This window comes from Astyanax mexicanus, unplaced genomic scaffold (assembly GCF_023375975.1).
Source record: "Astyanax mexicanus isolate ESR-SI-001 unplaced genomic scaffold, AstMex3_surface scaffold_34, whole genome shotgun sequence".
Lineage (NCBI taxonomy): Eukaryota > Metazoa > Chordata > Actinopteri > Characiformes > Acestrorhamphidae > Astyanax > Astyanax mexicanus.
Window position 1 is genome coordinate 2117967 of NW_026040044.1, and position 12210 is coordinate 2130176.

At 35.8% G+C, this 12210-nt stretch overlaps 1 long non-coding RNA gene across 1 annotated transcript; it reads right to left on the bottom strand.

The window, feature by feature from the left end:
* Nucleotides 1-5017: 5017 nt before the first annotated feature.
* Nucleotides 5018-5631, bottom strand: LOC125790077 (uncharacterized). Its single transcript, XR_007430019.1, has 2 exons — nt 5425-5631; nt 5018-5355 (listed from the first exon to the last, which is right to left on the bottom strand). It is a non-coding gene; the product is annotated as an uncharacterized LOC125790077 (long non-coding RNA).
* Between the last annotated feature and the right edge of the window lie 6579 nt (nt 5632-12210).

A 12210-nucleotide genomic window follows, 5' to 3' on the forward strand; every position in this document is an offset into this window, starting at 1 on the left:
ATTCACAGTGAGGGTGGGGGAAAAGTGTGTGAACCCCTAGACTAATGATAATCTTTTCTAAGAGCTATATACTTAGAGGCAGGATGTGCTGAGATTAAAGGATGTTGGTTAAAGCTGCCCTGCCCTATAAAAACCACAACACACCAGTTTTGAGTTTTCTGTTCTTAAGAAGCATTGCTTGATGTCAATCCCGAGCAAATGCCTCTTAGAAAACCTACGTTCAAGAATTGTTGAAGCTTGCATGAAGCTGGAAAGGGTTATAAAAGTATCTCTAAAAGCCTTGATGTTCATGTGTTCATGGAGAAAGTTCAGCACTATTGCTGCTACTCTCCCTAGGCGTGGTAAAGTCCTGTAAAGATGACTGTAAGAGCACAGCACATGCAGAATGATCAATGAGGTGAGGAAGAATCCTAGAGTGTCACCTGAAGACTGAATACAGAAATCTCTGGAACATGCTAACATTTATGTTGACAAATCTACAGTAAGGAAAACATTAAATATTAAACAAGACTGGAACAACTACAGGAAACGATTGGTTGAGGTTTTTGATGATAAAGGAGGATCAACTAGTAATTAAATCCAAAGATTCACATAATTTTACCCCCCCTCGCTGTGTTTAATAAAATCATGCAAACATATAAATTATTGTGTGGTTTTAGTTTAATCAGACTGTGTTTGTCTATTGTTGTGATTTAGATGAAGATCAGAAAACATTTAATCACCAATTTATGCAGAAATACAAGTATAATCCCAAAGAGTTCACATACTTTTTGGTCTGTTATCACAGATTCCCCTGAGTCCAGTGGGCGGAGCTTCTGGACATGGTGAATATAAGGCTTGTGTTGTGTAGAGTAAACCCACCTTTACCACAATCCCTAATCTGTAGGAACTGTGTGAACTGCATGGGATAAATGATCACAATAGGAACATTAGAAACATCAACAGCTCTCTACATGCTGAGATATTTTTATTTCATTTTTTCTGAATAATAAAAACAGTAACTGGGTAATAAATGTATGTTAGATCTACTCATTGTAGTTAAACCGAAACCAATAGTGCAGAGCAGCCAGAGAAGCTCCCAATCCTGATCTTAACCAAACAAGTTTAATTTACACTCAGGAGACATGTACTCCAGCTGATTAAACATGACAAGCCTACCTAGCAAATATTCCACCAGGTAAAGCTATTTACTGTACACACAGAACCAGCACTCACCTGCTCAGTCACACCACTGGAAAATAAATATAAAACACAGCCACCATGCATTTTTACTGCCCCCTGTTTTAAAGAGTTTATTAAGAGCTTTCTTACCATCACAAAAACTATTAGAATAACTAGATGTTAAAAAAACTATGAGAGAAATGAACAATAACAAGACGCCCACATATAACAGCAGAGAGTATCTCATTACACAGTGCTGAATTACAACAGCTTCCCTCATAATAACATGATATCAGACACCTGTACACATAATCTTTCCAATCAGCAGCTCAGTGGAATAGTTCATCACATGCAGTGATCTACAGCATGAAGATCTCAAAGTCCTGAAACAAGATCAGGATTACAGAGCTGAGCTTATTAACACATTCATACTGAGTTCACTTCACAAAGTTGTAGCTCTAATTTTCAAGCTTTTCTCATGAAATTGGCAAAAAAAAAGCTCTCATCAGAAGTACATCATGGGCTGATTCCCATATTATACTCAGCAACCGGGGTGTTGGCATAAGATCATATGTAATCTTGGGCTTGGTTAAATGAAAGGGCCCCCCTATTTTATCAATACATAGGAGAGAGTCTTTAGCCGTGCACCTCGCAGCTTGATTTAGGGCGTATTCAGTGATTCAGTGTGTCTTTGCTATCGTAATGACGGGAAAAGTACACAAAAAAGTCATGTACTAATTCTCTTAATTAATCATGGGTGTGGTACATTTTGGGTGTGACGTAAAATAAACCAATCAGAGTGTCTCTTGCTCACCAGGTGAGCTCTGTCTTTGGTGGATTGCTATTTTAACGGTGCAGCTACCTGGACGTGTTCAACAAACTCTTCTCAGCAGAGGAAACTGAGCTGCTGGTTGACGCTGTGAAGGAGCTCCAGCAGCTCATTTACGGGAACAGCAATGTTATTTTATTTACTATTCTGTTTATTGTTGATGTAAAAGTTGGGTTTGTGCTGCTGTGTGTTCATGTGATCAGTTTTAGCTCTTTATGGATATATTTATGGATCAATGACTGGATTAAAACAAGTGAGTCATTTCACAATGTTTTTCCAACTAACTCTTTGTTTTATAACGAAACGAAACTGGCTCAAGGCTGACATTTACCACACAAGAGATCACCACAATCAGATAGAATGTTGAATGAAATGTTGTTAGGAATGAGAAAATGTTTCGATAATAACACGCCTGTTCTCAGAAGTCACGCAAAGCATCAAAGGCCTGAGGTCAGATTCCTGATTGGTAAGCAACACAGCTAACTCATGTTTCAGTAATTAAAACTGCATGAGTGCCACAATGGTGGAAAGCTAAGTCGCATGACCTTTTGTTTTCTTTATTAGTGTGTCATTGAATTAATCATGAATTACAGGGGTTGGACAATGAAACTGAAACATCTGTCATCATTTTAGTGTGGGATTTTAGGTTTCATGGCTAAATTGGAGCAGCCTGGTGTTCAATCTTCATTAATTGCACATTGCACCAGTAAGAGCAGAGTGTGAAGGTTCAATTAGCAGGGTAAGAGCACAGTTCTGCTCTAAATATTGCAATGAACACAACATTATGGGAGACATACCAGAGTTCAAAAGAGGACAAATTGTTGGTGCACGTCTAAATATATCTACAGTATCTAAATCTATCCTATTGATTTTTCTCTTGGCCTCCAAGACAAGTAGGAGACAGCAGCACTGGTGCATATTTATTTATAAATTAATTAAAGCTCATTTAGGTATATCTGGTAAATTCCCATCATATCTGTGTAATCTGCTTTCTTTTTCACTGCGTAACAGTTTCTATGATTCTCGCTCTTCCAGAAAGCTCCTCTACAACATTCCAAAGATTAGTTTAGAACCTATTTTGCACCATGATCTTTACAATAATTCTGTGATTGAAACACAAAAAATAGGAGTAGCTGCTCCTAAATGCTTTCTCTCTCTGTTTTGAACATTGATGTTGGTTTTGTGTTTATTCTAAATATCTGTATATGAACATGTAATTTTCTGTAATTGGAAATGTCTGTCTTGGACAGATCTCCCTAAAAAAAAAAAGAGATTTTATTCTTAAGGATCAACCTCTTGGTTAAATAAAAGTTAAATAAAGGAAATATAATGCATTTATTACTAGTGTTTCTCAAAAGCTCTTTTATCACTTTTATTGAGTTTCATGTGTCACTGTTCTTATTGTGTAGGATAACAATAAGCTGTTTATTATTTTGCTTGCATAAAGCTAATATTGCAGTAAACAGATGACACTCCTAAACATAGAAAAGTGAGGCCTTGAATTGTGTAATCGATCCATGTTTTAGAAACACTTCTTATAATGTGATAAAGAACAGAGATAATTCCCAAAACAGAGTTTCTTCCCAAAACCAGCCCAGAATCGGTCCTCATTATTTACTATTATTTAATCTTATTCAGGACAATGTAAAAAAAACACCACAAAAAATACTGACTTGTAATTTTATGATTTTATTATCATTTAAACTTTCACATTACAAAAATAATCTCTATAAAAAATGATTTCTGAGTTTAGAAAGTAAGTGTTACACACAAGCATTACACATTACATCACAAATCTCGAGTGTATTATTGCGATTATACCACAGGTCTACTATCTCCATTAATTAAAGATTTTGAGTTAAACAGAACAAGAAAATGTTTTGTTGTAAAAAATAGTTCCATTGCTGCTCTGTTTGTAGCTGCGCTGTATAAAGCTCTGCATTATCGGACATTTCAGTTAAAATTGTGGAAATCTAATTTTACTGTAAATAAACAGAAGTGCTTTGTAAACAGAAGGTGAGAAATTTGTGTAGATTAAAGTGCATAGTTCATTTGACTGAAACTTTCAGCTTAAAATACTCTATATTAACTGAAAAATATATACACAAAAGCTTTTATTTTAAAAATAGCAACTCTTAACCTGATATTGGTGCCTGATAATGTGTGTAATAATGCATATTTTCAAAGCGCTGGGCCTGGTTTAGCGTTTCTGTACTGTGTCTCTATAGAATCCAGCACCCCTCTAGTGGTGTATAATGACATGACGCATTTGGATTGTATTTGGTTTGTAAGCGCTGCATCGTTGCTAGGTTACCTGTATGTGGAGGAGTAATACATGGAGAGCTTCGTTTATAGTGCATTCCCAGCTGATAATGGCACTCATAGAACGCCTCTCAGCCAATCACATTGAGGGGTCGGAACTAACTGTGGTATAATAACAAATAACAAAGACAGGTAGAACCTCACTGCACTAAAAATTAAAAGATTGCACTGTGAAAAAAAAAATATATATATATATTTTAAAGCATGTTGGAACAACTCAAGAGAAAACCTTGCCGTGCCTCTCTTTAATATTCTATTAACATTTAGGGACCATCTCTCAATTTCACCGTATAATATCATATATCAATATCATGTATCATTATTACCGTATCTAGCGTTTCTGTGCTTTGCTGTTGAAAATGTTTTTTAGATCGCTCTTAGTCTGGATCCTAATCCTAAACCCTAAACCTGTCCTGAGTGACTCTAACAGGAGCAGAAGCTCCAGACAGTTTAGCTCTCGGGATCTTCGGATCTCACAAGCCTCTCTACCACGACAAGGTGACGATCCATCAGAGAGGATTTTCAAGGTTTTCTCTTGATTGGTTCCATGCTTTGCCATTTTTCATGTGTTGCGCAGTAGTGTGTTTGTGAGAATGGTGAACATTAGGATCTGTGAGGGAACACTGATCAGTCCTGCGCTACCTGTAAAAACACAAAGAGAAAAAACAATAGGTTTATTGCTCTTTATAAATCTGTAATGCTTTCAAAAAAAAAAAATCTAATTTAGGCCTGTTTTCTGTTTCCTATCACTACAATGCCTCCAGCACTCGGAGGTGAGGGTGAGGATAAGTGCACGCCTCCTCCGATACATGTGAATTCAGACTCCAATCAATATGGCATCACTAGGCAGCATCACAGAGCATTTGGAGTAAAGAGCCGGATTGCCAGCTGTGATACATCAGCTAACAGTACTTTACTCTCTCTCTCTCTCTCTCTCAGACTCCGGCTGCTGATGGAGAAACAGCAGCATGACCTACTGTACTCTCTCTCTCTCTCTCTCTCTCTCTCTCAGACTCCGGCTGCTGATGGAGAAACAGCATGATCTACTGTACTCTCTCTCTCTCTCTCTCTCTCTCAGACTCCGGCTGCTGATGGAGAAACACCAGCATGACCTACTGTACTCTCTCTCTCTCTCTCTCTCTCTCTCAGACTCCGGCTGCTGATGGAGAAACAGCATGATCTACTGTACTCTCTCTCTCTCTCTCAGACTCCGGCTGCTGATGCAGAAGAGTTCCACCCAGCAATCTAACATTTATACATAAATATATTAACAAACGAATGAACAAACAAACTAGTACAAATAAGCATTTGTTAGTTATTGACTTACTTGATGTCTTGGGTGTGTCCTGCTTGTCTGTGAAAAAAATAATAAACACAAATATGGAATATTAAGGTAAGAACTTACAGATCACATCAGTCTTTTTATTATTATATAAAGTATATAAAAATAAATGCTGCATAGAGAGGTTTAAATTACACAACACATTCACTCACCTGATTGATATTTTATGTTGTTCTGCTGTGGAGGTGCAGGTGAATCTTTGGGAAGAAAAAAAAAGATATATTTTTTACTTTTTTAGCACAAACATTTCAGCAAACTATTCATAATGTTTAATTCATTTTACTCAGTTTTTTTGTTATGCAAAATGTTAATTTTCCCTTATCTTATCACTTGGCTGTGTATGAGTGACCCACAACATACTGCACACCCATTTATAACCATGGTGACCATGGATATGCACTCAAGTTATATGATTTGATATATACGACATGATAAGTTTGATGAGTTGTAAGTAGACTTTGACTTTGTAAGCAGACATTTATGACCCAACCTTGGACTTGAACCTCACGATTCCAACAAACAGGAATGATCAGTCGGCTGGTGTTGTTTCCATGTTATAAAATCATAGAACTGCTCTACATATGGTTTATTTAACTGTACTGTAGAGCTAGCAAGACTAGTAAGTTTTAGTAGTCATTAAGTTTTTGAAATTTAAGGATGTCACTATTTTTGTGAAGAAGAAACAACAGGAAGTTTGTTGAATCTTTTTGAGAATATAGCTGATAAGAAGGTTTGTAATGCTTTAAAGATTATTGGATGCTGCTGGACTGTTTATATCCAGTGAGTTTGGTTTCTCTACCAAGTGTTTCAGCTGTTATAACTGGAAGCTTCATTCTGAGAAGATTATTGATGAAAAATTATTTTTATAGATGAGCTGCTCTATAGCAAAGCAATCTTTGCAGTTGTTTTTCAGCGCCAGACTCTTTCCTTACCATTTACTGAGAGCTCCACTCTCTGGATGAATTCCCATTCAGTCTGGATGGACCTCTTCCATCTTTTCTTTACCAGCAGGTAACTCTCATAAACTCCAGCATCTTCAGCTTTAACCTCCTTCAGAACCAGAGAACAGTTTCCTTTCTTCAGTTTATCTTCAGGAACATCAACCCGATATTCATACCCCTCCCCCTCATAATGCTCCTCCCCCAGACGCTCAAACACCAGCTTAGAGGGGATTTTCCACTTAATATAAGGGCTTTGTTCAGATAGCTGATTACTGGCTATGTGTTTACAATCACAGTGCAGAACAGCTGAGGAGCCCACACTGACAATCACTGAGATCTGTGCAGAAAGAGGGCCTGAAACATATAAAAAATACAGGTTGATGGTGAATGGATGGTGGATAAATGGATTGATGATGATTAGATTGATTGATTAATTAATTGATTGATTCTTCAGTTTGCTCCTCTTGAGGAAGTTATTTTATCTTCAGTCTTTTTTACAGAGAGATGTTTTCTTGATGTTTTCTATCACAATTTGCTGGTGTTTAAATGAATATACAGATTTGCAGTTTTATAACAGAGTTGACCAGAACATCCGGACTGACATAAAATATATATTTTCCAATGACAAAAAATATATATCATATCCAAGTCCATTTACAAGTTGTAATCGAAATAAACACACAATAAATAGACTACATATTTTCCTGTTAATTAAATTGTAATGTATGAATCAAGAGGTGAAGACAATAATATATTATCTATAATATGGTGTTCATATAAATATACAGTGGCGTGAAAAAGTGTTTGCCCCCTTACAGATTTCTTTAGTTTTTGCATTTTTGTCATATACTTATATTTTCAGATTATCAAAAAAAAAAACTTATAATATCAGACAAATATAACCTGAGTAAATATTAAAAACACTTTTTAAATAATAATTTATTTTTTTATGTAATAAAACTAAAAACTAAAAATAATAAAAAATAATAAAACTATTCAAACCAATCTAGCTCTGTGTGAAAAGGTGTTGAATTAACTGTGATTAGTGATTAATCACTTTTTGTAGAGCTATATATATATATATATATATAGAGAGAGAGAGTGATGGTAACTTACGTGCACAGACTGCAATCAACATGATGAAAGGCTGAAGCAGGGCGACCCTCATGGTGCTGCAGTATGACATACTAAAGGTCAAAAGAAATAAATGCATCAGTTGTTGAGCTTTACAATATGATAACATACCTGCCCAGGTGTCTGACCTCGGGGGTTGATGGAAACAAAGCCGTCAGTGTGATCTCAGTTTCATGTTTCTAATGATAACATTTCCATTTCCCTGTTCCTTAAATAACATTTTCTAACCTTTAATGCAATAGTGTTCCTTACTTTTAACAGGTAATGCATCAGTTAGAATATTTGTATCTTTCACTACTTTTAACATTACTTTTAAAAGACCATCATATAAAAACACAATAGTTTTACACTGAACACTGAAATGTTAAAATTGCTGTAGTTTTGTTTTAGTTTTAGTTTTTGCAGATATGTGAGATGAACCCTTTTTATATCATATGTTGATCACAGTAATTAAGACAAGCAGAATAAGTTTCATACTGAACAAAAATTACTTTTAACTAGTTTTCCTCGATCCTTAATGTTTAAAACAGGTCAGTTTGACCCAGAACAGAACAAAGAAAGGGTTGCAAAATTTTTTTTAAAAACACTACAAAAAACATTTTAAAATGCATTTTATTCCGCCTCTGCAGCACCATAACCGGTTCAGCTGTGTTATGGGTGTGGTTGATGATTACATGTACTTTTTTCTGCAGACATGCTGACGCTCAGAATGCATTTTTTAAATTTGGGGGTGGAGGGTGGAGTCAGCTAAAATCAGGGGGGGTTATTGGCCCTTTAACCTGTATATATTAACTATGACTAGTCAGTAAATATTAATACAGTGATGTTTAAATTCACTTTTATTTTAAAACTAACGTAAGTAAATGTGTTGAAGCTTATTACGGATACATAAAGAGTATTAAGACAGGAACATCCTGACCTGAGATCGGATATCAGTGTTTTTGTTCCACTGGAAATACAAACCATGGGAACTGACAAAGAGGTATAAAGAGGTATAAAGCATGCCTTGCTTTTTTATAATGAACAAAAGCATTATGATGAATAATCTGTTGCTCGGCCAGTTGGACAAGTCTGGACCCATATGCACAACTAGTTTTTTTGTTTTGTAACAACATTGCACTGTTAACCACACCCTACCAACTGCACGTTAACTCTACATCGTCACCCATACAAAAACAAACATACGGCAATATACAGTACACAAACTTATAAACAAAAAAGTATATAAACATACATTACTCATACACGGTTTAGAAATGATGACATTCTTTAATTTTACCAAATTAAAAACCTCTGGAATATAATCAAGAAGAAGATGGATGATCACAAACCATCAAACCACCAAACTGAACTGCTTGAATTTTTGCACCAGGAGTAAAGCAGCATAAAGTTATCCAAAAGCAGTGTGTAAGACTGGTGGAGGAGGAGAACATGATGCAAAGATGCATGAAAAAAAAAACTGTGATTAAAAACCAACCAGGATTATTCCACCAAATAATCATGATCTATGCATCTTTTTTGTTATTTCAGTCATTTCTCATTTTCTGTAAATAAATGCTCTAAATGAGAATATTTTTATTTGGAATTTGGGAGAAATGTTGTCTGTAGTTTATAGAATAAAACAACAATGTTCATTTTACTCAAACATAAACCTATAAATAGCTGTATATCTACAAAACTACACCTTTAATCCATATGTTTTTATATGTGTTTGATAGACGGTACACATTTTACACATACTATTTTTAAATAGTACACAACACATTTTTAAATAGATGCTCAGCCTTGTATTGTTTATAGTTCATATATATTTAGTGTTAATGATAGAGAGAATAGATCTTACCTGAATCTCAGATCAGGATCGTCTGTACAGTCAATGTCAAAGTGTTATCTAGTCGTACAGTTAATGTAGTTTCACCCTCTAAGCACTGCCTCTCTTACCCCTCCCCCTCTCTGTATGTGAGCTCTGGGAAATTTACCTGTGACTCACCTGAGCTGTAAATCAGATCCCTCAGTGTTTACCGCAAGCACACAGAGACAAAGACACAGGTATTGAATGAACAGGTATTGGTGTGCTTTTCTCCGTTTTTTTTGTTTTTCAGTTCCTCTTTCAGGTCTTATAACACAGTAATTATATCAGACAGACACATGCCCTGATCTCTTTTACTCCAGAAGACATACGACTGCTCAAAAATATCATCATTTAAAATGTAAAAGGAAGCAGAATTGTTATATTTTCATGGAACTGATCATGTTTTGCTCAAAATTTTACCAAGCGCCTTTTTTTTTTATTATTATTATTTTTGAATGTCTAGACTTTAAATATATTCACACCTAAAATATAGTTTTGAAAATAGTTTAGACTAGAGTGTTTATGAGTTATAAGAAAGCATAAGAATATTGATGATTTGAGCTCATTACATGGCTTATTAATTATTACTTTGATAAAATACATGGAGAAACAGCATCAGGTGGAGTTATTTATTTCTCTTGATAATCAATAATCACACCTCTAGGATACATGTAGATACTAAAAACCTAAAGACACTCAGAGCAGCCTATGCCTTTCAGTATTTTAATCAGAACCAATAATATTTCAACTAATAACAAAACTGATTTACCAAACTAGATATTTATTTTCAGCTGCTTATAATAATAACAAATATTATAATAAAGGGTTATTCCACAAAATGATGAGAAAAACACTTTTATTCAGGACACATGAAGAAAACTATATACAAAAATAAAAACTTTTTAGTCTAAATAAATAAAAAAAAATAGTTTAGTGAAAAATAAACTACTTAGTAAAAATGTGCGAGTAAAATAAAAACTATATAAAGTAGTGCGCACACCATACCTAGCTTTAGTTTGAGTAAAGCAGGTAGTTTCACACTTTTGAGTCTTTATTTACTGATATTATTTGGTTTGAAACATCATATAAATATGTTTGAAGCACTAAAGGTAAATAATGTTGGTTGGGGAAGGAGATTTTCACACTTTTTTAGGTGTTTTTCTCTCAATGGGTTTCTTGTAGATTTAGCTTTACTGCACTGGGATGTGATCACTATTTTAGAAAGAGGATGCTCGCGAGTCACATATAATCTCCCAGAATTCAGAACGAGTGCCCCAAACGCGCACTGCACACAAACGCGCACACAAGCCACAGACTTTTATTCTCTAATCGCGTGTGGGAAGGAGAGAGAGAAAACAGAGAGGGTTCTGATTGGCCTGTTCTCTGCAAAGAGTCTGTGAGACAGCCAATCAGTTTTTAGTGTGGGCGGGCAGTGTTTTTCCCCCTCCCGGACGGGATTTGTTCAGTGAGTGAGAGAAAGCAGATCATGGCGGAGGCAATATTAATAATTATTGATGAGGGGGTGGTTGGGTAACCTCCCTGAAATCAACTTCACGTTTTACAAGTGAATTTTACCTGAATTCTACTGTAACAATCTGGCAACCCTGGTGCCTCGCTGTCCGCTCCGTTTGTCTGTCTGTTGCTTAATAGCAACACTCACAATGCATTTTGGGACACATTTAACTCACTTACAGTATGTCCCAATTCAGGGGCTGCATCCTTCGAAGGACGCGGTCTATGAAGGTGTGTCCTGTGAAGGATGGGTAGGCTGCGATGGCAGTACTGAAATGGGACAGTCTACCCTACGGTGTATTTCCTGTTTCCTGTTTGAGATTCTACCCGCCACAACTAAAGTCAGAGCTGAGAAATGAGCCAGAGATTTTGATCTAGTTTTGCTTCAGACCAAAAAATACCAAATTAATTAAGTCCAGGTTAATTAACTGTGCAATTACTTAAATATTTTAAATGTGAACGAGTGGAACTGAACATACACAAATAGAAGGGTGTTTGAAATGAAGTTGGAAAAAACAGAATAAATTAGAATAAAGTATTATATTGTTTTTTATATATATATATATATATATATATATATATATTTATATATAGAGAGTATTATGTAGTTTATAGATATATATACATATATATATACAGCCGACTCCTCTGCTGACTCCACCCTTTTCCTGCTGAAATAAGCCGGCGCGCAATGAATCTTGGGATACTGTAGGCTGTGAAGGATACACCCGGTGCATCCTTCGTTTCTGAGGAAAAGAAGGCTGCATTCGTCAGCTGCATTCGATGACGCGCCGTGGTGATGTAATCAGCCTTCAAATGAGCCCTTCAAAGGATGCAGCTCCTGAATTGGGACACATGGATAGTATACAGCTATGTTTACTATAAATTATGATGCACTATAGGAATTTATAGTGACCTGAAAACTAGTAAACAGGGACCCGTTTCGGTCACAGCCTCTCTCTTATTATTGAATCATTAACTCTGATCTTAACTGAGGCTTTAGTGAAATCCTGCAGTTCTTTAAATGTTGTTCTGGGTTCTTTTGGGATCTCCTGGATGAGTTCTTCATGTCCTTTGGAGTAATTTTGTTCGGTCGGCCGGTCACTCCTGGGAAGGT